Raw genomic sequence first — 25,017 nt, 5'->3', positions numbered from 1 at the left:
CCAGCTCCGTCACTAACCTCACTTCCATTTTTACCTAATTGTGTGTGTGCATATGTTTAGTTGCTCAGTCATGTCCCATTCTTTGTGACACTTTGGACTGTAGCCTGCCAGGCTTCTCTGTCCATGGGGTTTTTCTGGCAAGAATACTGGGGTATGTTGCCATTTCCTCCTCCAGTGGAATTTTCCTGACCCAGGGATCAAACCCGCCATCTCCTGTCTCTCCTGCATTAAAGGCAGAATTTCTACCCCCTGAGCCATCAGGGAAGTCCCTCAGCTATGTTCAGTGAATACAGAGCCATGGTAGCCTTGCCATGGTTGTGAGTGTATTTTATGTAAATTTTTTTATTGCCTTCTTCTCATCTTAGTCTCACTTCAGCTCCACCCATATTAATAGCTTTCTTTGATTCTTCTGCCCCTTCCTATCCTGGATAGATTTTGGAACTAATTTGTAGTTCCTGAAAATAAACCAAGAGTCAAGGTAGACGTAGTTCCCCCTTTAACAAATAGGCCATAACTACATACATATTTGTGTGTATCATAGATATATCTTACTACTAGAACACCAGGGAAAGAGTTCAACCCTAACCATTAACATATTCTTCCCAATATGAATTTAACTGAAGGTTATGTTTTCAACCAATCTTCTGTTTGTCTATCTACACAAAGAAGGAAACAGAAGTAAAGCAATAATCTGAATACTTCCAGCAACAAATTTTTGCCTAAAATGTCTATGGAATATTTTACTAAGATAGTAAAAGAGATTAAAAGGAATGGAACAGATATTGATTTCCTCACCAGTGTAATTCTGTGTCTTTATTATATGAAGTTACTTAGCTGTGAGCATTAAGGAATTCCTAACTGGGCCATAAAAATGGAAAACTTCTCATAGCTTAAAACTGCTGAGTGATTTGAAATATTTAACTATATTAAAACTTAGTTGATGAGATTAAGATACCAATATTATACACACACACACACATTTTTCTAAATCCAGACTCTTTTATAGGAGTCTTTAAAAGAAATAAGGGTAGAGAACTAACTCTGGAGGCCTACTTTGTTTCTGAGCTACCAAAAGTAAGAAACTTTCAAGGATATGCTTTGTATTTCTGCTTTAAAAAATTTTTTTTAACTACAGCTACAGGTTTTAAAGGTTTCTTTGAAACAACTGAAGAGTGAACTTTAATTCATGTTTTTTAAACAAAGGTTATATGAGACTTACAGCAGTCTTACAAAAGAAGAATATCGGCAAGAATTGCACATTACACTCAGAGTGCAACTGACTTTAAAATTTCTCTACAGGTATTATTTCCTATGAATAGGAACAAAGAGCAAAAACAGTTAAAAAAGCATATTCAAATGTGTGCATAAAAAGGCATGGTAAATGAATACTGTTTAGTTTGCTGACATAATTACTTGAATGTAATTTTTATGAGTCGTAGAAATCTTGGCATTTTCACTGAACCAGATAATTAGACTCTGAATAGAACAGGGTCAGAATAATTAATACATCAAAACTAGATGAACTTTTTCTAATTATTTTTATTTAATCTCTATTATAATTATTGTTATACTCTGCTGAGCATGATTGCCTCATGTTCATAGACTTGAATGCAGTCTTATAGTTGCATCCTGGGACTTTGAGGAATATTAACAAACCGTGGCATGGAGAAATTAGAATGATGTAGTTTCATGATGGAATTCTAAATTGGAATTTCATATTTTTCTATATAGTTGCATAAAATTTGTTCCATAATCATAAAAAATATGAATTTTAAAACAAAAGTCTACTTTTCTTTCAAGTTATACTTCTGAAAAGTTCAAGAAAAATTATTTTCTCAGAGGTTTTTTTTTTTAAAGACATATCATCAGCTATTCAAGTCATGTGAAATTTTCTGAAAGGGGATTACATTAAATTTTTCCTTATTTGAGAGTTTTTAATATCATGATAAATCTTAATCATTAAAGCAAATGTATCAACAGGCAGTAAAGGCCATTACCAATTATTATTAAAGACGCTGAAATCTGTGTTAGAAAGTAGTGGTGTAACTTTCAGATGACAGCTGCCTACCTGTGCCAGACCTTTGACATACTTATGAAAACACAGAAAAATAAATTGTAGCAGCTGATGAAACCACAAATACTGATGAAATACATTTAAGTCTCCAAGATGAAAGGTTATATATTAGCCAGCTAATAAATGATTAGGAACTAACTTATGTCTGATTATATGAAATAAGAATTCTATTATACAGAAAGAAAGATCTTATCCATCAACATAACATCCAATAAAGATTTTAATTCAAGGAGCCAATGAAAAACTCTGAGGTCACTCTTAAGTCCTAGTTCTCATTCCAGAGTTGGTCAGGACTACTCTCCTAACCTTGTCATTATCTATCATTAGTCTACAGAAGCCCACAACTTTCCCTTGTAGAGGACTGAAAATTGATGAAGCATTTCAAGGATCACTGCAAGGAAAACATAGAAATTAGTAGACTACTGCTAACGCCTGAGGATAATTCATTCTGAAAACGTATAGAATATTTACAATTAGCTAGGAACTAATTCATCTTCTAATATTTAGAGTAAAGGGCAGGAGACACAGGATAATATTCTGCATAACTTTTGTGTAACTAGGCTATTCAAAAGTTGCTTGATCCTGGAATTTGCCTAGGGAAGATATGCATCACTGAAGACAGCAGTAAACCAATTAAGAGATTCTAGAAACAAAAAGAAAGTGATATCCATAGAAGAGAATAATGTCCTTTGCAAATATCAACAGTGTTAGGCTTTACCTCATTCAAGGATAAAAAACAACATTGATAAATACAGTTTTCCCTTAAGAAAACAGCATGCCATAAACATGTCAAATATATATAAAATGGGAAAAATAAGAGAATAGGGAGAATGCTGAGTTCTAAATGTTGCTGGCAAGTATATGAAAAGAATATGGTAAAGAAAAAGATACCACATGGAGAAATTAAAGTTGGCTTCAGTTATAGTAAAGAACGTAATTGCCCTTGTAGAAAATGCAATCACTAATAAAGATTACAGATATCTAGATATAAAGAAAAATATAATAATAATAGTAGAAACTATAGAAGAAAAAATGACAAAATAAATAATCAACAGCCATTGGGAATAAATTATAACAACTGAAGCTAAACAATCACTCATTAAGAGAACACTTTTTAAGAGTTTGCAAAAATAAAACAAGAGGCATTACCTAAGTTCATGAGTCAATAGAGTTCATTAACCTGCCCCCACCCACCTCAACACACACACACGTGAAGTGACTTAGAATAAACCTGGCAGAGTTTTTTTAATTTAAAGAAAAAATTCACAAAAAATAAAAATAAAGTCATAGTGGTTTCAGGTTCTACTTAATTCAGAGTGCCCAGAATGCAATGTAAAATAAGAACAAAGTTTTGAGAGTAAAAACGTTGTGGCACAAGGATATTTTGACCAAGAACAAAGTATTTAATATGCTGGGATAACAGAACAGACATCTATGCTTAGATCTGCAGGATTCAGAACATAGATTGCTCACAGATACATCCCTGAAAACTTTTATCTAAAAATGCATGACAGGGTAATGATAAATAACATTTAAAAATTGAAGAATGGGATATTTGAATCTGAAATTACTGTGGTATATATTGATATTTAAGACACATTTAAGCTCAGCAACAACAACAAACTCATGTTGAAAGAAATAAGAAGTTAGGTCTCTATATATGCTTACAACATAAACAATACCATAATTTAAGTAACAATATAATTCTTATTCCCAGGAGGTATAAACTTTATGATCATGAATATATTATGAAATTTATATGAGCAGATGTAGTAATTATCAAATAATTTTGAGATACATGGCTTCTTGGAAAATAGCCCTTAAATTGTATCCTTATCTTACACTTAAAGTTAGTATGAACTTAAAGTAAAGGAGGATAAGATAGTTGATAGCATCACTGAGTCAATGGACATGAGTTTGAGGAAACTCCAGGAAACTGTGAAGGACAGAGAAGCCTGACACGCTACAGTCTGTGGGGTCACAGAGTTGGACACGACTTAGCAACTGAACAACAAAAAGGTAAAAGAGGATTCAAATTTATAAAATAAATATATTTTTAGGAAAGATAAAAATATAAATGAAAATATTTCTCAGTGATCACAGAGCTTTTAAACATAAGCATGAAAAATTCACAAAGTTAAATATTGAAAAATCCCTCAGAAGAAACTTGTAAAAGTTTATCTTACCAAAATCAATGAGGATATATGTGGTATAGGTTTCTTTAATAAGACAGTGTTATACCATAAATATTTTACCCAATGGCCCTGTATATAAATGCCTAAACATGTAGTCATAGCAGTGTCAATAGATTTAAAAAATAAAGTGATACAATTTAACACACATTAAATAATAAATAGCTTCTGTCTATTATAAACTTCATACAACCCAATATCATATTAAGAGATTTACCTTAATAATATGATTTGGCACCTGCAACAAACCTCTTAGGCAAGTGAAAGTGAAAGTCACTCAGTCATGTCCAAATCTTTGGGACCACATGGACTATACAGTCCATGGAATTCTCCAGGCCAGAATACTGGAGTGGGTAGCCTTTCCCTTCTTCAGGAGATCTTCCCAACCCAGGAACTGAACCAGTGTCTCCTGCATTGCAGATGGATTCTTTACCAACTGAGTTATCAGGGAAACCCCTTCAATAATACTGGAGTGGGTTGCCATGCCCTCCTCCAGGGGATCTTCCCAACCCAGGTCTCCTGCAATGCACATAGATTCTTTGCCATCTGAGCCACCAGGGAAGCCCAAGAATACTGGAGTGTGTAGCCTATCTCTTCTCCAAGGGTTCTTCCCAACCCAGGAATCAAATCAGGTCTCCTGCGTTACAGGCCGATTCTTCACCAGCTGAGCTACCAGGGAAGCCCTAGGTAAGTGCTATCATTTTTCTACTGATGAATAAACTGAAACAGAAAGAACTTGTAGGATCTGAATCTAGATCTAATTACAAAATTAAGTGCTAAATCCACGGTATGCTGCTTTCTAAATATCTCATATGCAATGTAAGAAAAAGTATTTTCTGTGTTATTCTTATCTACAGCCCCTCGGTTTATCATAGTGCCTGCTTACAGTATGCACTCAAATAATTGTTGCATGCTCAATATATGTATATAAGACACTGTATTAGAAACTAAGGAACATAACACTGAAAACAAATTAGTATCTTATCCCAGGAAGTTTCTCATTAGAGTTTGATAGAGTATAGAAATATGCGATATGAAAACTACAGAACAGTATAGTCAACAATAAAACTACAAGGCAGATTTTTAAAAGTGCATTGCAGTACTCAAAAAGAAAGTGCTATCTTAAAGGAAGAGAGAAAATGACTGAAACGAAATAAGCAGATACCCCATCACAAACTTTGTTTTCAACGTGATTCGACTACTGAAACATGCAATGTGGTTTTCTTGAATGCTTTTCACACATAGATGGCTAGAATTAAGTATCCCTCCTCACCTAAGGTATAACGGTTTAATAAAACTTTCCACTTAATTAATAAATGTTTGTCTAATCTATTTTAACTGTACAATTAATATTAAACAACAAGTTTTGTTGGAAATGCAGTGATACATTGACTTTAAATTAAAGTAATCCAAAAGAATTGATGGCTGACCTAAGTAGTTTCAATACAAAGGGAACACTAATAGGATCTTGAACTTGTCCTTCTGTGTATCAGGCTAAATACGAATAGTGTAGTATTTAGCTATAACAATATACCTAATCCTTGCAGATAAAAACTTAAGATGTGACCATATAAGAGACTTAAATGTCTTAAGGTAAATAATAATATGTCTCAAGGTAAATAATAATAAATAATAAGAGGAAAATGCCATTCAAAAAAGAACAGATTTAACCTACTTTTAATACATTTAGGTTTTTACTAAAAAAGATATCTCTCACACACCATAAACTCTTCTTTGTTTTTCCTTTCTATTCCTGTTACTTATCCCTATTTTATTGAAAAAAAATCTTGTTAATATTTTTACAATATTGAATCTGACATTGTCCATCTAAAAGTCATTGATTGGGGTCGTTTCTACTTAGAAAGAGCCTATACATTCATCTACAAGTTAATAAGTATGTGGCATTTTTGTCTTTGTCATTATTTTCTTGGTGTTTTAGTCTCATTTAGCTGACTTGTGCATAGGAATCAGATTGGAAAAAAAAATTAGGCACACATTGTGATATTTTATCCTAGTCACACAACACCCATATTTGCAACTGCTCTTCTGTTGCCAGTCTCTGGCAGCTCATTCCATTGTCTCAGATGCTTCATGCGCTTCCTGGCATTTAATGTTTTATCAGTGAGTATTAACTTACATGTGATAGAAGAAAATGCACTCAGGAACCTGGGCTCTCCACTGGCAGTTCTTTTTATTGGTGTTCCTGTCTGAATTGTTAACTATTCCTAAAATCATGACAGGATTTCTGTGAACCTCTTCCTGACCTTAGTTAAAAACATTTTATTTTTGTCATTTGGAAGTCCATAAAAAAAGTGAACTTTTAGAAAAACTGGTTCAAGACAGAGAATGAGGAAATAAGCTGAAAACAAATATTAACCCACGTGAAATAAGTATTAAGAAGGGAAAGTAAAAACAGAGGCAAGTTATGTAATCTGTGCATTTAATTGGATTGAAAATGTCCATTTGGCAATGCCCAGGGAACCATGAAGATTGGGAAAGTAGAAAATGGACTGCAGAACATCAATTCTTTATATGAACAGCCATTCCTCAAAGAATTTTCCAAATATTAAATACTTTAGAGAGTTTGCTTGACTTTATCACTTATATCAGAATTTGAACCCCTACTTTTATGTATTTAATATTAAAATATGTAAATTTTCTGTAAAATAAAATTTTAGAATATAGCCTTCTGGAATGTGTAGCTACTATTTTCTGTTGTTAAAATAGAAGTTTTTCTCAAACATTATCTACAGCAATTACCTTATTCTGCTGACAAGCACTGCTATTGCAACACAAACCAAGCCCAAATTAGATTTAGTCAAATGCGAACTGCATTCACAATTTCTTTTTTCAGTAAACAAAATATATTCTTACCTTATGAAATATTTAATCACTAAAATCTATCTCTAATTTGAATGTCTGCCATATTTTCAATAGTGACTTGGAAATATTGCAAAATGATCATAATTTTAATTTTAGTACCTTAGGAATGTCTCTAAAACCAAATAAATAATACATGTAAAGGATATATCAGGTACTAGGTAACTTTCAATGAATATTAGGTTTCTTTCTCTTCTCTAGCATACAGTAGAAAAAAATGAAATATTCATTATTTAAAGTTTAGTTGTTTGGAGCTATTTCCTAGAACTACAAAACTTTAAGTAAACAATGACTTTGGTCTCTTTATCAAGTTCCTGTAACAAAGACAAGGAATTTAAGTGTAGTTTAGAGTCAGAAGTCTAAGAATGTTATTGTATGACTAAAATCTATCTTATTTTACTTTCAATAAAAGTTTTTGGTTCATCTTCCATTTAATAAAAACACTGTCCTCTCGCCACCCTGTCATACCTGAGATAATCTATTATTTGTCTGTCTATTAATTATTTATTTCTGGGAGTCATAATTTAAAGTTAATAATCTCGTGATTACTTCTGATACTGAAGTGCATAAATTTACAATACACAGGTTTGGTTAAAAAAAACAAAAACATTTTTTCACAGATGTGACTGGCTTTGGAGATGTCTTGTTTGCTACCTAAAAATTTTTGTTGACTATCAACAGAGTTAAGACTTTAAAAAAAAACTGCCTCATGTTTAAACATATGAAACACTTGAAGGAAGTATTGATACACACCATGCTTGCTCAGGGACCACGCTAATCTCCTCTGGATCATTCCAGGGTGAGTATGTGTGCTCCTGAAGTAAGCGCTGCATTTATTTTTAAGGCCTTTAGGACATGATGAGATCTTTCTGTAGTGTTGCCTTTTGGAGGGAAGTTGGAGGCATCTGTGGACAAGCCTGAAACATTCCTTTTAGCTGTTAAATGTTTAATATTGTACTCCTTAGATGACATATTAAATGTAACCAACATTCATCATTGTTCATTAATTGGCTTGTACTCATGACACTGGAAAATGCCATCCTATGCAAAATTTAGAGATGTTTCATAGAGCTTCATCTCCCGGTCTCCAACATCAAGCTATGAAACCACACAGTGAGGCTGTCCCAGACATCTCGTGTCCACTTGTACATCTGAGTACATTCATATACACACAAATTCAAATAACTCTTCACTCTCTTTGCCTTGTAAAGCCTTACAAAGTTTTCCAAAATTAGGAAGAAATTTCCGCCTATACTGCTTCTACAACACTGATATTTGTGTCCATAAGGACATGGAGACATTCTTTTTATCTAAGAAATTTTAATGCTACTGCTCAGATGTAAGGTAAATAGGTATTAGTACATAATTTGTCATGATTTTGCTTTCCATTTCTTATTCCTTAAAATTCTTACATAAAAGTCTTTGACTAGGTTTTCCCTAAATAATTGAAGTTGAAACCTAAGACTCCACAATAAAAAAATACAAAAACTGGAACACTAGGACATTATTCAAACTTCTTGATCAGTGAATTAATATATGCAGTCATAAGAGAGGGTCCTGGTCCCATAGAGGAATCACTTTAGCTTGAGTTCTTGAATTATCTGTTTATACATGAAAAATATGTATATATTTAGAATATTGCAAATATACTTTACTTCATGCACAAAGTAGCCAGTAAACTTCAACTTTAAAATACATGGAAAATTAAAACACATTTCAAATAATTCAACTCCATTTCTATCTGGCTATGTCATGAAGAAGAAATGTTTTGAAAACTAATGATTTTACATGGTACCAAATAAATTATCTATATTACTTTCAAATACTAATGAATTTTGCCCTAATTTTACATGAGAATGTTAACAGAACTGTGAAAAGAGAAATTCCTGTCTTTTCTTGGATTTTTAGAATTTCTTTTTGCAAATGTACTTGATTGATTTATTTGTCTCTTATCTGTGGAATATATATAGCTGTCTCAGATCTATGGATTAGATATATTTATATCTACTCCATATATATGGGTTGCTTGTGGGAAACAAACAAAAGATAAATGTAAAGAAATAATCTTAATCTTTATTTTTTTGAGATCCACAATAGATCCCTGTACTATGTATACAAATTATCTCTTTTCACTTAGTAACAAAATGTATTCATGCAAAATTAGAGGTATTTAAATCCCTACGCCTACCACTGAACATTTTATTACTCAGCCAAGTTTCCTGTGTTAAGAAAAATAAAAACAAAGCTTATTGGAAATTTGACAATTGAAAAAATTATTTTTCGGATGCTTGCAAAGTTTAAAATCACACTGCAAAATGCCCCAGAATTCCCATTCTAGTGTTTTTTGTTTTTGTTGTTGTTTCTATTCTATAATATTTTAAACTGTTTCAATATCAATTAAAAGATAAATAAGTAGTTTTTTAAAAAAAATAAAAACTCATATTTTCTTCAGTATAAATTATAACTTTGCATAGATGTCAGCTAAGTGTATAGCATACTTATTAAGCTTTATTAGCTAGAATGGCATAGTATAGTATAGGTCAAGGTTTTTATAATTTAAAATAGAAATATATGGGAATAAATGGGGATTTTCTCTGAAATAAGGATAATTAAATTTATCTGTACTGACTAATATATATGTATAAATAATTCACCTTCTTTATTTTATCATCTTAGCCCACTCATCAAAATAATAATCTAAGGTCTCTTCCCTTCATATAGCCCTGCAAATTTATTAAAAATCAAAAGCCCTTACTCAGGTGAATACATTTAAAGGCTTCCTTCCCTGAAAAACAAATTACTTAATTGTTACTAGCTATGATAATATCTAACACCTTCATAATTATTATTAATCTTTGATTGATTTGATTGATAAAACTTAAGTTATTTACATACTTTAAAGCTACAAATTATTTTCTAATGATTTAATCAGTCTAACTATATCTAAAGAAACTTCTTAAAGTATTATTTTTCTCATTGTCAATTAAAAACCAATTCATTCTGGAAAACTAAACTGTCATCAGTTAATTGTCCCAACTATAAACAATTATTTGAAACACGCGTGCATGTTGGAATGTGTGTAGGTCATGACTAAAGATTCACTTTTTACCACAAAATGCTGAAAAAAGTCAGGGATATTTTTTGCTCTGTTGCAGAAAACAATTAAATAATAGATATATACATTTGTGGTCCTCTGCAAGCTGAGCATCATTCAGTGGCAGAAGGGAACTTGATCCGCTATTTGTATTTCCCTTCTCACTTCCTTCTCTCTCTTATCCTATTTCGCCTTTGCAAACTCGGCCTCTATTGACCACTCTCAAGTTCCTAAAAAGTGTAGAAAGTAAGGAAGTTATATTGGCCGCCTTAAGATGGGGTAGGACAGAGGCAAGAGATCTGAAAGCACTGTGATCTGTCAGAAAGGAAAGTCAGTGAGTTTTCACACTTTGGTGTCCTGAGACTCAAGGCCAAGGGTTGTATCACTAACCTCTATCATGAGAGGCGAGCATTCTGGAGACAAAAAGCTGTCACTGCCACCTAGTGTCAGCATCAGTTATTGCATGTGCAGCCAAACCCCATTTGTTTTGCCTGGTAACGAAGTGGAGATGGACAGCCTGTCCCATCTCTTAAATAGAAAATAAAACACGACAAATCTACTGTATTCAAGATACACGAGAGGTAAACAAAAATAGTTTTTAAATCATCTTTCATGCTAAGTTTGAGTTTTACGATTTTCTCCCTAGGTTTGAGGGAGGGTATATAAAATGAATAGATTTTTAGGCAAGTCAGAGTTTGCTAGTATTTCTGGATTAATATTTAAAGTACTTAATATAAACTCCAAGTGAATATATCTCCATAATATCAGGGGATTGCCACTGATGTAAAAATTCAATGGTTTGGTGTACTGTTTTTTCTGTAGTGTTATTAATACAAAGATCTACTGATACAAAGAAGCCATATCACAGAGATAAAAGCTATGCAATTAACGTGGAAGGTACAATTGACATATGTGTGTTTAATAAACATATAAACTGATAAAGAAGAATTAGAGAGGACAGAGAACTTTTCAGTTCACTGCAGCATAGCACCCTCTTTATTTTTCTATAACTTTGCTGATCATATTTATTCCATACGTATAAGGCTATGGTTTTTCCCGTGGTCATGTTTGGATGTAAGAGTTGGACTGTGAAGAAAGCTGATCGCCGAAGAATTGATGCTTTTGAACTGTGCTGTTGGAGAAGACTCTTGAGAAGATCCAACCAGTCCATTCTAAAGGAGATCAATCCTGGGTGTTCATTGGAAGGACTGATGCTAAAGCTGAAACTGCAATACTTTGGCCACCTCATGCGACGAGTTGACTCACTGGAAAGGACTCTGATGCTGGGTAAGGTTGGGGGTGGGAGGAGAAGGGGATGACAGAGAATGAGATGGCTGGATGGCATCACCGACTCTGTGGACATGAGTTTGAGTGAACTCCAGGAGTTGGTGATGGACAGGGAGGCCTGGCATGCTGTGATTCATGGGGTCGTGGAGAGTCGGACATGACTGAGCGACTGAACTGAACTGAAGAGACACTTTTTCCATCTTCTGGGTAAAATCTTACTAAGGCTCTTTGGCTTTGAATTTTTTAACAATTTAAATTGCCTTATCTTTCAATAATGTATATATATATATACAATAATTTATTTTATATAGTAGAATGTTATTTTTTCTTAAAAGCTCATGTCTTTCAAAGCTTTCAAAGAGCTTCAAATTAATCTATGTTTCTAGTAGATTTACGTAGGATTACCCTGAAAAAGGGGCTTTCCTGGTAGCAGATGGTAAAGAATCTGCCCACAATGTAGGAGACCCAGGTTCAGTTCCTGTATCAGGAAAATCCCCTGGAGAAAAAAATGGCAGTCAAAAAAATGGTATCAGTTCAATTCTTTTTACTCCCTCCCCTTTTATCTACCTGTTGTATATAACTAAATCCTACATTTTTGTGTTACACACTCTAGACATTTTATAGAGATTGATTTTCAATATTGCATTGCTATTTGTTTCCAGCAGGTCTTAGAGAAATGTGATCTTCTATGAAAGGTTGTTTTCTACATTTTTTCCTATAGTGGAATCATTTTACATAAGAGAAAGAATGGCTTCATTGCATGGAACATGTATTTATATTCTTCTATGTGAATACATATTTACAATGCATTAAGGGTAATCCACAAAGCTAAAGCAAAAATTAATAATCTGAGATTTGTTTCCTTGGTGTTCTTGCTAATCAAGCTGTGGAGGTCCCCTGGCATATAAGTAACTTTGCATTTACTTTGGATTCAGTGGTGTTGGCCATTTCAACAAACCATGATCTTCCAACAAGCTTCAAAACTTTATATATACACACACACACACATATATATATAGTACATATATATTAACACCTTGACTCACAATGGCTCTCTTATTTTAAAAGAACTTTTATAAGGCAGAATCAAACATATAACCGAATAGAACATCTTCATGTATATTCATCAGTTAAAACAGTTTGAAAATTTTCCTTTAAAAAGAAAAAATGTTTGTATCTATTACCTCTGTTTTTCTGTTATATATTTGCTTAATATGTAAGCAAGGGCTTTCTTCTGGAAAAGTTGGAATCCATCCAAATTACAACAAAAAAAAACCTGCACACAATTACATATTCTTGGAAGCTCCAGACAATGCACTTTTTTCTTATTTGAACTAGAATATTAATTTCCTGCACCTTACGCTTTCTGCCTGAATTCTGAGCTATATTTGTGTGACAATTTATATAGTCAGTTTAACTAATTCATCATTTGATTACTTATCACATTAAAAATATATGTATACCGTTCCTATTTCTGTTCAGATCTCAGGTGCTGTTTAGGGGCTGTTTGAGTTTATGAACTAGAACATTGGTATTACTATTCTAGACCCAGCGTCAAAGAAACAGGTTTGTTTGTGATGGCTTTGTCATTGGCAATTGCAAGACATCGTGACAATAGGAAGTAAGAAAGAATAGATCAAGTTGTTAGGACAGAGAGCAGGCAGTGGAGCTAAACTGCTCTACTGCCATTAATTATTTTCATGTGTTCAGGGTTAATTTTAGTGGGAATTTTGCAGTTGACTTAAATTTTGATGTTGACATGAGGCACTTGCATACTTTTCCAGTTGAAAACTATCTTAAGGTTTGGTACCTTGAAAGTCTGAGTTTAAGAGAGAATCTAGTACTCTTATTTTTTATATATATATATACATACTTTCATCTGGATTATTTTCATTTGTTCCACAAATACACATTGAAAAGTTAACAACTGAGAGATAATGCAGAGTGATGTACACAGATAGGTTATTTCAACAACAGTACTCCAAAGCACTTGGTTTATAATTCACGACATTCACTTTTTGTTTTCACTTGAAGGAACGTCCTAAAATTTCACGCCCGGATCTCATCCTTCAGCATGTCTATTTTTCTTACTGAAAGCAATGACTAAAGTGAAATAAAGACAACAGAAATAACTTGAAAAGATAGTTCAGTTTCTGCTACAGAAGAAAAACAAATTCCAAAGAAAACAGGCTGCACGTAAAAGAAATTAATACCTAAGCAAAATGCATATATGATGCTTGAAAACATAAAAATAAACATTTTTAAATGTTTTAAAAAATGTTTTAAATATACACCTATTGACTCCATATACAACTACCCACTACCAGAATTCATTAAACTTAAATATCTGCCACCTAGATACAGTTCTGATTAAAGTTAATGAAGATTTACCCAAATTTACATAGCTTTCTGTAAGAGAAAATTAGGTTTAAACAAAAACCACTAAAGAAAACCTTTAAGAACTTCAAGAAATTTGATCTGAAATACAGAAACACAAGACTATAAATACATATGCTTCATTATTCAAAGACACCTATGAAAATGGGACTCTAGGAAAATACAACATCTTATCATTCTCTCCTTCTTAGCAGCTACTACAACAAACTTCATGCGATCTCCAAAGTGGCATTAGATGATAGTTTTGGGACTTGACTGGTGGTTCAGCTGGTAAAGAATTTGCCTGTGATGCAGGAGACCCGAATTGATCCCTGGGTTGGAAAGATTCCCCTGGAAAGCAAATGGCAACCCTCCTCAGTGTTTTAGCCTGGAGAATTCCAAGGACAAAGGAGCTTGGTGGGCTACAGACCACAGAATGGCAAGGTGTTGGACATGTCTCAATGACCAGCACCTTCACTCTCACTTTTTTTTAAAGAAATATATAAAATTGAAGCAAAAATGTTGACAAAAACATGCAAAGTGAAAATTGCTGATAAAACATCTATTTCTAATTAAAATAAATATATATGAGATAATTATAAAATAATCATTTAAATCCATAAGTAGTAATTTTTTAATTACTATTGAATATATACTTGTAACATGGGAGAGTGACGGTAACTAAATGGAAGAAATTGCTTCTCCTAAAGTACACCCCTGCCTTTAGAACTGCACATATCTGTCCTCATTCGCTTATGCCCAGCGCTAGTTTAGAAAAAGAAATGAACACCTTAACATTTCTTGGTATTACAGCCCGACTGAAACTGTTAGCAAAATTCCATCTTGTATCCAACTTAATTTCCAGAGCTACAGCTTTGAAAGACTCCATCTAGGCTAGGGATGCAGGGCAAATAATAACCCTATCTAAAACAAATATGTCACTATGAAGTCATGCAGAAAGCAGCGTAATTTACTATCAAAATGAAACATTTTCCTATACTTAATGTCAATATTCTTCCCTAGAAGTGTAAAGAGAATAGTGTAGGAGAAGGAACACAACTTTTGGAGGATGCTCTAAAGGCTTGGTTTTTTTTTATCTGATATTGATAAAGAATGAAAAATATCACACCATAACAACAGCATTTTTAAAACACCCACGTTGATTCTGTTCCCATGAATGCTCACTACTTTCAGACACACAAAGTTTTAATTCATAAATAATTTGTTCCTGTCAGGTTTGATTTGTATATTTACTTCCACAATATTCTCAAGATATCTGAGAATTCACATTAATCACATTATGTATTCATTCACATTAATCGTGGACTTCAAAAATGACACAGGAGGATGTCACAAGTTTTCCCATTTCTTTCTGTAGCCTCTTACATTCCACAAAGAAAATGGGGAAACTCTTTGGCTGTCTTAATATGACTGACTTTCCTCATTTATATCAAACAAGATCCAATCAGGAAACAGAATCTATTCAAATTCAACATGGAATATGAAAAATACAAATTTATTAACTGTAACAGAGAATCATCAGAGTAACTGAGGCTTGGGTATTAAGAAGTAGCGTTAACTCGAAAGAATATAGGAATAGAAGATTCTACCCCTAAGGCTGAAATACAGCGCTCAAGGCAGGAACAAATTTGCAATAGGACCCGGTCTCCAGGACTGAGATCCAGACCTCATTTGTGAGGGCATGGCCCAGTGCATGGAGAAGAAGTCAGCTGTGGTTCCATGGCACCCAGAATCACTAGGAATCTGCCCTCTAGGGTACCAGGGGGAAACCATCCACGGAGAGCTGGCCACATGAAGCTCATTGGAGTCTGTTGGTGGGGAAGGTACGCTGGGAAACCTCCCTCTGGGTGTCAGGGGAGACTGCCCGCAAGGGATGCCATGCACTGGTGGCTGCCACACACCATAGGTACCTGCTGAGAAAGAACACACACCAGAACCAGCATGAAGAATCCTTCTGCCTCCAGGTTCCCTCCAGTGCCCCACGGAGAAAGCTGTACATGAAGCCAGATGGCAGGGAGAAAATGGTTAGAAATCACATGCTGAGTGATGAAGTGTTGAGTTAGAGTTGTGAGGCAATAGATTGGCATCATTATCAACATCTTACATCAGAGGAGTACATTTGTTGCAACTGATGAACCTACACTGATGTCTTGCTATCACCCAGAGTTCACAAGAATTCACTTTTAATATTGTACATGCTATAGGTTTGGGCTTCCCAGATGGCACTAGTGGTAAAGAACCCACCTGCCAATGCAGGAGATGCAAAAGATGCAGGTTTGATCCCTGGGTTGGAAAGATCCAACCCAGGAGGGCATGGCAACCCACTCCAGTATTCCTGCCTGGAGAATCCCACAGACAGAGGAACCTGGCAGGCTATGGTCCATAGGGCCACACAGAATTGGACACGACTGAAGTGACAACACCACACAAATGGATTTGGACAAATTTATAATGACAAGATATGATCATGGGAAAGACATGTGTTGGGGCAGGGAATATGTAGAAAATCTCTATTTTCAGCTCAATTATGATGTGAACCTAAAACTGTTCTAAAAAATAAAGTTTATTAATTAAAAAAAAAAGGTCATCAGCAGATTATTTTTTTGAACCTATAATTTTGGTATCACCACAATACAAATGGCAAACTGAAGTGTATATTTATTTTTAAAGTTGTAGTTTTTTTCATTATGGATACTGAATATGGCAGAAGGAGCTAATGTATTCATTAATGGTTTGTTATATAAGAATAGACTTTAGGGGCACAGGCTATTCAGTTAAAAACTACATTTCCCAGATTCCTTTGCAGTTAGGTGTACCCATGTGACTAAGTTCTGGCCAATAGGATATGAGAGGAGGCAGGAGGATATACAACCCCCAAGTCGTAACTTTTAAGGAAGTAGACTGGTGTTCCCCTCCCTCCTTCCCCTTCTTTACAGTTAGAAGGTACACCTGGTAATGAACCATCATGGACCACGCAAGTGAAGGTAATTCCCTAAAAAAGGTGGAACAACAAGAGAAAAGAGCTTGGGCTCATAAGGACTTTTGCAGAGCAGAGTTGCCACATCAGCTCAACTTCTATGTGAGAGGAAAAGAAAGAAAGCTCTATTTTATTTAAGCTGCTATCATTTTGGGTCTTTGCCATAATATTATTTTCTCCTGTCTCATCACCATACCATTGTTGACTAGAAAGCAAATATGTCAAATATAAAGTAACACAAACCTATTAATCAAAAACCTTTCACCTAGAAAACTACCATGTAAAACTCAAAACCCACAAAGATATACAAACAAAAGTGAAAAACAACAGTTCCCTTGGTATGTGCTAAACGCAGAGAACATCATGAGGCTAACGCTGGGCTGGAAGAAGCACAAGCTGGAATCAAGATTGCCGGAAGAAATATCAATAACCTCAGATATGCAGATGACACCACCCTTATGGAAGAAAGTGAAGAGGAACTAAAAAGCCTCTTGATGAAAGTGAAAAAGGAGAGTGAAAAAGTTGGCTTGAAGCTCAACATTCAAAAAACTAAGATCATGGCATATGGTCCCATCACTTCATGGTATATAGATGGGGAAACAGTAGAAACAGTGTCAGACTTTATTTTTGGGGGCTCCAAAATCACTGCGGATGCTGATTGCAGCCACGAAATTAAAAGACATTTACTCCTTGGAAGGAAAGTTATGACCAACCTAGATAGTATATTAAAAAGCAGAGACATTACTTTGCCAACCAAGGTCCGTCTAGTCAAGGCTATGGTTTTTCCAGTGGTCATGTATGGATGTGAGAGTTGGACTGTGAAGAAAGCTGATCGCCGAAGAATTGATGCTTTTGAACTGTGCTGTTGGAGAAGACTCTTGAGTGTCCTTTGGACTGCAAGGAGATCCAAGCAGTCCATCCTAAAGGAGATCAGTCCTGGGTGTTCATTGGAGGGACTGATGCTAAAGCTGAAACTCCAATACTTTGGCCACCTCATGCGAAGAGTTGACTCACTGGGAAAGACTCTGATGCTGGGAGGGATTGGGGGCAGGAGGAGAAGGGGATAACAGAGAATGAGATGGCTGGATGGCATCACCGACTCAATGGAGGTGAGTTTGAGTGAACTCCAGGAGTTGGTGATGGACAGGGAGGCCTGGAATGCTGTGATTCATGGGGTCACAAAGAGTTGGACACGACTGAGCAACTGAACTGAACTGATACGCATCATTTGTTTATTTTCTGAAACATTTTTTTTCTCAATATTTGAAATCTAGCAATGATAATTAGTCATATTTTATCAAAGTCTATTTCACTATATTGTTATTTTTGAATATTGCCTCATTGATTCCAATGTCTGTTTTTAGAAAAGAAACATGGAAAATTTGGGCTTTTGTTATGTATCGGATACTTCTGTCTAAACTTCAGTGTCTTAATCAGCAAAGAATCTTTGAGGATAGATAGGAGAGGATGAACTATTTGTTTTTGCTTTTTGTTTTTTTTTAAAGTAGTCACTGAAAACCAAAAATGCCTGAGGTTGTGTTAGATGTTCTATTGTGTAATGATCAATCAGTTTAAAAGACATTTATTTATTTTCTTATTAAATATAAATTATCAACTGGGCCTCAGAGATAAGGAAAATGATAATTATATGTGTTAACATGAAATTCTCTTTTGCTGTTTATTTTCCCAAATTTGATGTAGCATTACCTAGTTTTAGATAATCGGTGCATGATATATTTAGTATGATAGATCATGAAAGCTATTTAACAAGCATTCTGCTTTTTAAATTATTTTTAGAGATACATCTTTAATACAGTAAGAACTTACTAATTAAACACAGTGCAGAGGGAGAAAAAAATTAGAATGATTAAAAATTTTTAAACTTTTTTACTTTTAAGTAATATATTCATACTTCCAACTAAAATATCAATGTAAATTTAGGTAATGGAAAATGATAATTAAAAATAAACCTACACCAATTAATAATATGCTACCAACATAAAAGTCTTTTTCCACAGGAGACTTGGGATTTCAAAACATACATTGAAAGCATATTAAAATAATTTTAATTCAAAGCTTTTATTTTCTAGTCAGACAGACTGGGTTTGGATTAATTGACTCTTTTAGCCAACTGACCTTTGATAAATCAGTCAACCTCTCTAGTTTTCTTTATGAAAAATTTGGATACTATTATATACTTCATAAACATTTCAACATTGGTGGAAATAACATCCTAACCAGATCACAATTCCTGACATAATAAGCACACAAACAAATGAGTTTTATTTTACCACCATTTCACTAACCTTGGATTCAAAATGCTCAGATTTGATGCCTTGGTGTCCTTCCTTTTAAATCATAACCATTTTTTTCCTAATGTCTATACATCATCTTTGAATTATTGCAAAATCCAAACTGGCAGGATAGGAATTAGTGTGATTAGATTGTATTTTTGTAAGTCATATATTTTACAGTTACTACTCCTCCAAATAAAATGTGACTTTGATATTCACTGTCTCAAATTTTAAGATTTTGAGGATGTATAAAAACTTTTTATTTTTGTTGTTTTATGACACTCAGTTCAGATGGTCAAGTTCAGATGGATTATCTCTGGCCTTCTCATGACCTCAGCCAGTAAAAAGTCTTGAAGAATTATGTAAGAACAGAAAAAATTTAATATACATTGTTGTGAACAATAACTCTACAAGGTAAAACTCCTTCAGCATAATTTGTAGCTTAAATGTAAAGTGTATTCATACACTTTTATTCTGCAAAAGAAAGTAATTTAAATATTTATAAAATGTGATTTACATGAAAATACCATCCTACTTTTCATTTACTGTGCTGTTCTTGTGTCACTCAAAGTTGCCTTCTTTAAACGTACATTTGGAAACAAATTATATTATGATCCGAAATACAAAAAAGTAAATACAATGCAGAATGTGGGAGATTGAAGGAGGAAAAGTGACTGCAGGCACAGTGAAAAGAAACTAGCTTGTTGAATTTTCACACCCTGAACTACTGAGCAGGCTTATTTAAATCTATTTTCCTTTATGAATTATACATGGCTATCATCACTGAGGTACACTCCCAGGGTAGAAAACATTTTAAACGACAACTTACTGATAAGCTGTCAAATAGGAAAAATCCACTCATTTCTTCAAATCTGTAGTTGATTTTTTATTAATATTTTAAATGATTTTCTGGCAATGCATTTAGGTTACCTTTGACTTTTTGGGAAGAATACAGAAGAGTGCTCGATCCCACTTTCCACTTTCAATATATAACAAATCTGCATACGAGGTTGCTGAAACAAAAAGAAAGAATTTGTTTGGGGTCTTTTTTGCAGAGTACATGTTGGCTTCTCTATGCTCACCTGCCTGGGCCAGCAGGTAAGATTATGCAGGTGTTTGCCTGCAGGAGAATCCTGCTAATTAGGGAACAAGCTAGGCAATGGAAACCAGTCTGCAGGTATTTTCAGGTAAAACTGTTGAAGCAACAAGACTATGGAATGATTAGCAATGTTTCAATAACCGGAAAGTTTTCATCTTTTGATTAAACTCAATCATACTGCTCAATTTCTAAACATCACAAGGCAGCTGTGGTCCTGTAGAAATGTCTCTGAATGAAAGGACTAAAAGCATCAAAAATGATCATTGTAATCATAGTAACAAAGAGGAAGAGTCAATATAAAGTAACTTTCATTCAGAAAGACATTGTCTTCATTGCCAGCAGGAGAGCCAGTATTTTCCCAGAAGAGAAACAGTGACAGTTTAGCTTCACATCTTGTCCTGCTGTGGCCCCATCTTCTAATGACACAAATTCCCAACAGTGTGTCTCATCCATCATCTAAATTATTTGTTTACAAAGCACACCAAATATTTTCTGTCCCGGATTAAAGAGACATAGCTCCTGCCCTAAAGGGCTGTATAACCTGGTCTAGGAGTACCACCCTCAGAAATGTCAGTTCTGATTTTCTTGCTCCATCTGATGGACCTGCACATAGGCCATTTCCTGGTGAGTTGACCAGAACCCAGGCTAGAGCCTAACTCTAAATAAAAAGTATTTTAAAGGTCATATTATAATTTGGGGACAGTGGTATCAGAGCAGCTTCTGTATTGCAACTGTACCCCCACCTTTGTCTAAAAGAGAAAAATGAATGAAAGAAATTTTAGAATTTCAAGCACATTGAAATGGCTATGGAATATGGTTAGTAGTGATGACTAGAAAAATAAAAATAAAAAGAGTTGAATGTGGAGAAAGGGGGAGAATTCTGGGGTCGGGGAATACAAAACCAAGTTTATAACCCTATGGGCCCTTTTCTCCTTTGGGATTATCTAGGCAAGCACATGCTGATGTGATGAGTCATCAGAGCTTCCAGACTCTGACTCTCCTGACTCCAGCTTTCTCACAGCTGGAGTCTGCTGCTGTTCTATGCAGAACACATCAGCTCTACACACTTGAAAGGCTGGAAAAGGGTTAGGTGTTACCTTCAGATAGTGGGTGCCTTGCTTCTTCTGTTTGTGGGAAAGTCAACAGAGATGTGGAGATGTGACAGGCAAGGGAAAAGAGAGACGAATTCCATTGGGTCAACATGACTGGGAAATGAGAGTGGGCAGCAGAGTGACTGCCCTAAGTTTCCACTGCTTTATAGGCATTTTCATTTATTTCCTAGAAAATACTGCTAATCTGATTGTGCACTGTTTGTAGCTGTCCTTATCCTTTTTTATGATAAGAGTGGTGTTTATGTTTTTCCTCTCATTTTTGATCCAGATTTGGTTATCTTGAGCGTCTAAAAATTTCTCATATAAATGAAAGTTATTGATGGAAAGCCATAGTCGTAATAGGAGACTTACAGGGTTATAACCGTGCAGATAAATATCTTCTGCAGTTGTAACTTTTACATCTGCAGAACATACTGCAGACGTACATATCTACCCTCCAAAAAAAGGTGTTGATTTAGTACACCCAATACATAATCTGTATATTCCTGGATCTTGAAGTTAAGGAATCTAAAAACTATACAGAAGCCCCGAAGTGATGACTCCTCAAAAATAGTTCTGAAAATCACTTTTAATTTACTGGTGTTGAGAGACCACCTGTTAAAGGTCCCCTGCTAAAGGCTGAGTTTATTGCTCTTAACCTCCCAACAGTTAGACAGGGCTCTGCCAACCTGTATTCTCACTGGGTTTCTCAAGGGCAGAGGTAGAATACTAACACGCTGAACCTGAGTACTCTCGACTACACACCGCACACCCAACACACGCATTTATGCTCACCCTTACCATGACCCGGCGGGGGGCCTGTGGGGGGGTTGGTGGCACTGGCATAGAACTACTACAGTCCTCGCTGCAAACACTGTGTTCTAGCTAATTAACAGTTCTGCTTCTGTGTACCTGGGAGAAGCAAACAATACTTGTGCTGATTCCAGGTATCAGGAAAGAATCCTTTTGACTTGAGAGTCACCTATTCATTAACAGCTTATGTTCAATAAATAGTGTTAAAGCCTTTCAAACCATAGTTAATCCTTAAGTTTCAAAGAAGCCAATGGAAACATGATGTTCCATAGCCCTGTGGAATAAATATCACTTTCATATATGAGATTTTATTTTTATCTAGCAATCTCCACATGTGGCAGGCAGAGCAAATGCATCTAGTCTCATCATACAAATATTGGAACTGATGCTGAGATATTTTCCTAGAAACATCAGGAGGTTCTCTTACAACTGTAAATCCTGTGCTCTATTTATTAATTCAGTATCTGAATATATACATGGAATAGATTGTTTTCAACACGCACACTACATAAAACTGATTTCATATCCTCTGAATTTAGGTTTCGGTAAGATGGTAATTGGGCTTCCCTGGTGGCTCAGAGGTTAAAGCGTCTGCCTCCAATGCGGGAGACCCAGGTTCGATCCCTGGGTTGGGAAGATCCCCTGGAGAAGGAAACGGTAACCCATTCCAGTATTCTTGCCTGGAGAATCCCATGGACGGAGAAGCCTGGTAGGCTACAGTCCACGGGGTCACAAAGAGTCGGACACGACTGAGCGACGGAGCAGAACAAACGGAAGATGGTAATTAAAAAAAAAAGAAGAGCCACTAGAAAGAAATTAGAGTTGTACTATGCTTTGGCACAGTAAAGGGGAAAAGAGTTGAAAAAGTAAAAACTAGGGTAAAAATGTCACCTTTGTAATTTTATCACTTCAATGAAAAAGTGAAAGTGTTAGTTGCTCAGTCATGTCTGACTCTTTGAGATCCCATGGACTCTAGCTTGCCAGGCTCCTGTGTCCATGAAATTCTTCATGAAAGAATACTGGGAGTGGGTTGCCATTCCCTTGTCCAGGGGATCTTCCCAACCCAGGGATTGAAACCAGGTCTCCTGGATTGCAGGCAGATTTTTTACTGTCTGAACCACCAGGGAAGCCTGGATTTAAATCACAGCCTGAAGGCTTACTAGTTTTGTGACTTTAGGAGGGTTCCAGAAACCTCTTTGTAGAATGCAGGTGATAATTCATATATCATGAGTACTAACTGAGAAAAAAAAGAAAGTGAAGGCCCTCAGTTGTGTCTGACTCTTTGTGAGCCCATGGACTATACAGTCCATGGAGTTCTCCAGGCCCGAATACTAGAGTGGTTAGCCATTCTCTTCTCCAGTTCCCAACCCAGGGAGTGAACCCAACTGATTCTTTGTAGGCAGATTCTTTACAAGCTGAACCACAAGGGAAGCCCGAGAATACTGGAGTGGGTAGCCTATCCCTTCTCCAGCAGATCTTCCCAACCCAGGGATTGAACTGGGGTCTTCTGTATTGCAGGCAAATTCTTCACCAACAGAGCTATCAGGGAAGCCCCTTCTAAGAACATAGAAGTAGACAATTGAAGAACTCTAAAGAGCAAGGCTTTAAGAATTCAGAGTAGTCCAGGGGCCTGAAAGTTTTGCAGCTTGATTTATTTGTTGTCCAGTCATTAAGCTGTGTCAGACTGTGACCCCATGGACTGTAGCACACCAGGCTCCGCTGTCCTTCACTATCTCCCCAAATTTGCCCAAATTCATCTCCATTGAGTTGGTGATACTATCTAACCGTCTCATTCTCTGCCACCCCCTTCTTCTTTGCCTTCAGTCTTTCCCAGCATCAGAGTGTTTTCCAATGAGTCCACTCTTTGCATCAGGTGGCAAAATTATCGGAGCTTCAGTTTCAGCATCAGTCCTTTCAATGAATATTCATGGCTGATTTCTTTTAGGATTGATTGATTGATCAATTGATTGACTGATTTAGTCACCACAATTTATGAAGCAAGTTACTGTCTCAGATACTCTCTTAGGGGTCTGAGATATAAAAATGTTAAGACTTTCTTGCTAAAGTATCAAACTTTAGAAAGGGGATCAGTTAAATCACAACTGAATTTATGTAAGAATAGAGCCAAATAGCCCCATGGATTTGATAAGTCAGCCTCCTGAAAAAAAAGCATCAAGTGTAAACTGATCACCAAGAGAGATTATAAACCATCACTGGCCCTTGGGCCTTAGTGAGAATCCAGGCACTGGAGGTCATGTATGAGGGGCCCAAGTCTGCAACAATTTCAAACTCTGGGGGCTTTAGAGATTTCATTTTCAGAACTGACCAAAAGAATATCTTGCGTCTGGATCCACAGGTATCTCCAGTAGTCAATAGGTCAAAGGGCACTAGGTCTAAAGAAGAGAACATCAGAATATGAACATCTCTCAAGATGGAGAAAGGTGCTGATCAGAACGGAGCAGGAAAAAAGCACAAATGGCTAGCTGTGTGACTGAGAACAGGTAGAGAACAGGGAAGAAAGAGCTTGCCTTGTTATCTCAAATTACTACAAGGGGAACTTATTCTTTGCAAGAGTAACTTAGTCTGGCATTTCTGATATGGTCACTTATTGCATCACCATCCTTTGGTCACCTTAATCATAAAATATCAATAGATAGATCTGGGTTTGAATCCTAGCTTTTCCATTAACAAGCTGAGAAGGAGAGCCCCATTTCCTATTTTAAGGAAACATCAACTTTCCAGGGATATTTTAGAAAGTAACATATTTTAATAGAAGCAAAAGGTTTCAGGTGTTCTAAAACTTCTTAAATTTCTTCATA

The 25,017-nt window shown here is 35.4% G+C and overlaps 1 non-coding gene across 1 annotated transcript; it reads right to left on the bottom strand.

Moving 5' to 3' along the window:
• Positions 1-7,870: 7,870 nt before the first annotated feature.
• On the bottom strand, positions 7,871-7,974 carry LOC148775466 (U6 spliceosomal RNA). Its single transcript, XR_016039254.1, has one exon. It is a non-coding gene; the product is annotated as a U6 spliceosomal RNA (small nuclear RNA).
• Between the last annotated feature and the right edge of the window lie 17,043 nt (positions 7,975-25,017).

The sequence above is a fragment of the Moschus berezovskii genome, chromosome 15, assembly GCF_049115385.1.
Source record: "Moschus berezovskii isolate FMDL1 chromosome 15, NW_MosBer_1.0, whole genome shotgun sequence".
In the NCBI taxonomy this organism is placed as follows: Eukaryota; Metazoa; Chordata; class Mammalia; order Artiodactyla; family Moschidae; genus Moschus; species Moschus berezovskii.
Note: the sequence above shows the minus strand (reverse complement) of the source record. Positions and strands in the feature narration are given on the sequence as shown.